The sequence below is a fragment of the Amia ocellicauda genome, chromosome 6, assembly GCF_036373705.1.
Source record: "Amia ocellicauda isolate fAmiCal2 chromosome 6, fAmiCal2.hap1, whole genome shotgun sequence".
Classification (NCBI taxonomy): Eukaryota; Metazoa; Chordata; class Actinopteri; order Amiiformes; family Amiidae; genus Amia; species Amia ocellicauda.
Genome location: NC_089855.1, coordinates 3,992,549 through 3,998,599, shown reverse-complemented (window position 1 = coordinate 3,998,599; position 6,051 = coordinate 3,992,549).

Here is a 6,051-nt window from a genome sequence, read left to right as displayed (position 1 = left end):
CTCTCTCCCTGAGGTACGGATGCGGGAAGCTTGACAGAGTATTTCTAAAAGTTTTAATATCCAGTACACACAGTTATTTAAAAAGCTGACATCTTATACATACTCTACAGAACCAAACCTAATTAAATAACACATTTAATATTAAATACGTAAATGTGCAGTAGCCACTTGGAGAATTACAGATCCCCAGACCAAAACACAACAGAAAGACATGTAAGATTGTTATTCAAATCACTCAGCAGAGGCATTATTAAGGAATAAAAAGCACCAATTTTATTCCCAAACAGATTATACATTTAATAGAATAAACGACAAATGTCTAATCTTGCTTCTCAGTGATCTCAATTCTAGATAAACAGATAAACCAAAAAGAACTGTAAACTACAGGGCATTCAATAAGCCGTATTCATTCTTATAACTAATTTTAATTGTCAGTATTAAAATAGTTATGCAAATGTTCCCTTCTGCCCTGTAGCCATTAAGTTACATTTGCACCTAATTCAGTGTCCTCTTACAAATACAAACAAACAAGTCGTTTCTGTGGCATCTTCACACACAACGTACTTAATGAAACCGACTCACTGAAGAAAAATAAAATGCGAAGAAAATGTGAACACTTCTGTTTTTCACTTCTGACAAATTAGTTACAAATTGAAATACATTCGCTACATAATTAATTACCCAACTGGCTATATTTTAATTTATTCTGAAAACAACAGTCATACATATAACCTGGAACTTCAGAAAATTAAATATTCTACTTTTCACTACATTTAAACAGTAAATTTAAAAATTTTAATAAGTCTTGAAGGTCAACTTACTTTCCAGTGGCTCTTCAGTCTGATGTCATCTGAGGAGACACATTTTCTAGTCTCGAGGAAGAACACTCGAGCACTTTCAAAAAATGAATCTGGGAATATTTTTCACAGTATCAAACATATTTATAATGATTATTATTCATATGTATGATATTTTAAAGTTGTATAGGTCAATGTATTGTAGCAATCTGGGACTGGGGGGGTCATGTGGGGTATGTGTATATGTGTTAGGTTCCTGTATGTGTTTATGTAACTGGTGTTTATTTACTTCCGGGGGTCAGGGGTTGGCCCCGCGTGGGACACAGGGGGCACCGTGATTGGAGGAGCTAGTCACGGGGTGCAAACTAATAAGTAGGGGTGCCAGAGTTGCCAGAGTTGCTGTAGAGTTGTTGTTGGGGAGTTGCAGTGGGTCGTTGTTGCGGCAGTAGTTGTTAGAGAGTTAGACAGTGAAGTCACTCCAGTCTGAGAAAAGCCTGTCCTGAATAAAGTTCTTGTTGGTTTTCGTCCGGCGCTTCCTCCGTTATTTCTGCACAGCGTGGTGGAACCACAACAAGAGCCGAGAAAAGCGGTGCTCATTACAGTATTAAAACAAGTTGCACTGATCTCGTATCAGTCGGCATTTAGTCGGACATGATCCATCTCGCTGACCGTAACTGCTGTTCTCCCTTACCCTTGCTGTCCTCACCTACCATCCTCCTGGGAGACTTCAATATCCACCTCCCCAATCCTTCCCACTGTGCTGGATTTCTTCCTCTCCCCGTCTCCCCCCACTCACAGGGCAGGCCGCCAGGTAGACCTCATCTTCTCTAGAGGCTGCTCCCATTCGACACTCTCCGTGACACCCATAGACATCTCAGACCACCACTTCATCTCCTCAGTCCTCATCCTCCTTGACCTCTCCGCAGCATTTGACACCATCGATCACTCCATCCTCCTCTCCTGCCTCGCTGACTTTGGAATCTCTGGGACTGCTCTCACCTGGTTCTCCTCCTACCTAAGTGACCGGTCCTACCAAGTGACATGGCGAGGTTCCTCATCCACCCCCCAGCCTCTCCTGACAGGCGTACCCCAAGGCTCCGTCCTGGGCCCGCTCCTGTTCTCTCTCTACACTCGCAACCTGGGCCCCCTCATCACATCCCATGGTTTCTCCTACCACTTCTATGCTGATGATGCCCAGATCTTCCTGTCTTTTCACTCTTCTGACCCTCTCATTCCCTCTTGTATCTCTTCCTTTTTGTCTGCTATCTCCACCTAGATACACTCGCACCACCTCAAGCTCAACCTCTCCAAATCGGATCTCCTGTTTTCCCCCCACTCTTCCTCACCTTCTGCTGATCTTTCCATCTCAATCCCCTTGGAATCCAACACACTCTCTCCTTCTTCTTCCACTAAAAATCTAGGATTCACCCTCGATCCTGCGCTCTCCTACACCCAGCACATCACCATGCTGACACACACCTGTAGATTATTCATGAGCAACATACGCCGAATCCATCCCTTCCTCATCGACTACTCGACTCAGCTGCTTGTCCAGTCACTGGTCCTTTCCCGCCTGGACTACTGCAACTCCCTCCTGGCCGGCCTGCCTGCATCTACTACCCGCTGCTCCAGCTCATCCAGAACTCCGCGGCTCGTCTGGTATTCTGTTTCCCCCGATTTGCACACGCCACTCCACTGATTTGCTTCCTCCGCTGGCTGCCGATACCGGCATGCATTCAGTTCAAGACATTGACCCTCAGCTACCGCTGTCTCGATCACACTGCACCAAGCTACCTTCAGTCACTCGTCTCTCCATACATCCCCTCCAGACCACTGTACTCTTCCGGTGCCAGAAGACTAACTCTGCCTCCTCACCACTCTCCTTCCTCCAGAGCCGCTCCTCCTCATCCCTGGCCCCTAAATGGTGGAATGACCTTCCCACTGAAGTCAAAACAGCAGAGTCCTTGACCTCCTTCTGACTCAAAACACATCTTTTCAGACAATACTTTGTAATATTAGTAATTTTAATCCCTGTTAGATAGCATAGCATTTTAACATAGCATTATTATACTTTGAATTGCTTTGTATAATGTAAATTTGAATTTGTAATGTTTGATGCCTTGTACTTAACTGTATTCTTGCACTTTGTATTGCACTTATGTTGTAATTCACCCTGGATAAGGGCGTTTACCAAGAAATAAAAAAAAATATATATATTAATAATGACTACCATATGCCGACGTTGGTCATCCTCCACCTCCCCGACCTACTGGTGTCCAACCATGATAACCATAATCCGACGTCGGCTATACACATATATGAAACTATATTTTGATGTTTTGATAATATATTTCTTATATATTGAGATATATTTTTTCATTCTGTGTTTGATTGTATTTCACATCCCTGTTTATATTATGATTTTATTGTATTACTCTGTTGTATTGTACACGTAATGTAACATTATTATTATTATTTTTATTTTTTCATTTTGTGTGCAACACCAGAGCACTCCATTCATACCAATTTGAACTTGAATTTGATTTTGATATATTTTACATTCAATCTCAATATACAAACCCAGCAATCATCTATATATTTTTAAATATATTGTGTATTGTGTATTATATATTGTATGTTCCAGGAAGATAGGACAATATTGTAGCGACCTCAGGTCTGGAGGTCGATGATAAAATAAAGAAACGTAAAACAAATGATTTCAAACAAAACCTAGACTTTATTGTAGATACAGGGAGGTACCTCAACTTTCCCTCCAAGCTATCTCTCCTCAGAACATCACTCAGGTCTGCTTTTGTCTACACCTCTCTTCCAACTCTCCGAGCGGCACGTCACCATCACCTAATATACCCCCCCGGGCCACATGACTTCCACCTGCCAATCGCCGCTCCCCGGCGATACTATCCAGGAGACAGGGGAAGCCACATGACCCTTCCACCTAACAATATCCCTCCCTAACCCAAAACAACAACACACAGACACATGCATTCACATATACACACATACTCACAGACAGACCGACAGACAGGGTCCCTGAACAAACCCGCCCACCCACGATACACACTTTACACCCCCCCATCCCTTGGACAGCCCTACTGGCAAAAGACACACACGAACACACACACACACTCCCTGCAGCCACCCGCCAGCATCGCTACAATATATTGTAACATATATGTTGAGGAACCCTGAATAATGTTTTACATAAACTATATAATGTTTTATATTAATATGCAGACTGAGCAAATTAGATTGCTAGCAGCAGGCAATTGTTCAGGGCATAACCTCTAGACATTCCTCTCTCCACTTTGACTTCTGTTTATTATGATAAGAGGAGCACCCAAACAGATAAATAGCCCACATATACCAGTTTGCTTAGTGTTTGTTTGTGGTTTTCTGTTCTTCTCTCAAGGATAAAGATGTTATATTATTGATTACCTCATTGTCCATTGTTAAAGAAAACTGTGAGATTGGGAAGTTTGTATGCCATAACAGGAAACCACCTGCTTCCATGATGACCCCCCTCCTCAGGAAGACCACCACAAACATTACAAGGGTCAGGGACCTGACCTCAAGACAACTCTGTGGGAAACCTGTAACTGGACTCTGCCTACAGAACCACATGTCATGGATTGTATAAAAGCTGTTAACTTCTGCTGTTCAGAGAGAGACCCTACTGAGGGTGGAGATCTTCCATGTCAGAGACTCTCAGGCCTGGCATGTTAAATAAATACATGTTATCCTCTGTGCATCAAGACTGGGTTAAAATACATTTGGATGTTTTTTTTTCATAAAATATTTTTAATATATTCATATATTTTGAAAAATATATTCTGCATATATTTAATTTCTGTAAGAGCTGCTTTTGAGGTGAGCGGAGGGCATAGGAATTGACTTCTGTCGTCCCACTTTGTACACTATTCTTGAATTACTCAGTGTAGCATGACTGAGGTCTTCACTTCTGGGCAGCCCAGATGTGGCCCCTGCTGAGAACTGGTTCAGCAAGGCCCTCCTAGCAGTAGGTAATAAGGATGTTTTATTTGTGCAATATAGACCCCCAAAGGGGTTGGGACATTACATATTACAATGGGACAGAGACCTTCCCTCTACCTGCTTTACCTAGTACAACTGGACTAGATAAAGCAGGCAGGAGATTTGCCTGAGTGACAGCTCAAAGCAACCTATAGGCTGCTAAGTTTGAAAAGCTGTTCATGAGTTCCCCATGGTAATGAGTGATGTCAAATCCCTCTTTGGGTAGTGTTTTCTTCTTTAGATAACCGGGGCTGCATTCAAAACCTATCATCTTAAAGGTGGGGTATCATCATTTTTGACTTTTTCAGAAATATAATTATTGCTGGTAGATCAAAACAACTAGCTGTGTAGTTTTTATGTGTAGGTTTTAATGCTAAGTGTATAAAAAACATGTCTGAAGTTGACCACTGTGAAAAGTCCAGCTCGCTTGAAGCTGTGGTTAATTTATGCGTGGGGTCACACCAGGACAAACTCACCATCTCTAACGAACACCCTTTACCAAACAAGAATAATAACGCACCCAGGGGAGAGATACCATGGTAAATAGGTGTATAATATATGGTTGCATCCAGGTACGTAACAACAGCGTCTCTGCATTTTTAAGGCCCTTAAAAGTGAAGTGAAGTAACTAGAGACAAGCTATTTTGTACAGAATTCCCGAGCTGGGAGATGTACATCTGTGATGTGCTCCTACACTGTAGGGCTGCCACCTGACCCCACAATCCAGGGATATTTTGAGACAGAACGGGTTTTAAAATTAGCAGCTAAATTTAAATAACTGAACGTGTTAATTGGCCCTACACCTTTGCTAAAATTAATCTGGGTGCTGAATGACTACAACAAACAAGGCATTCTGATAATCAGTTCAACATTCTGCATGCAAACAGCTGAGCAATGTTACTGATTGAGAGAGTAATTGCATGTTATGGGAATTTAATACAATATTAACAAACTTAAGAAAACTACTTTAATGTATTAGTGTCTGCATATGAACAAAGGACATATTGTTATGATTAATGATAAATAATACATCAAAATTATATCATAAATATATTGTATCCATTATTATTATTGTAATTATAAGATTATTTGCCGTGCATGATAATTAAGCATTATTATTAATTTGAGCGAAGGTGTAGGAGGTAATAATCAGGTTAATTTCTCTCAGGGATTACAACAGCACCCCACTGCATATTAATAACAT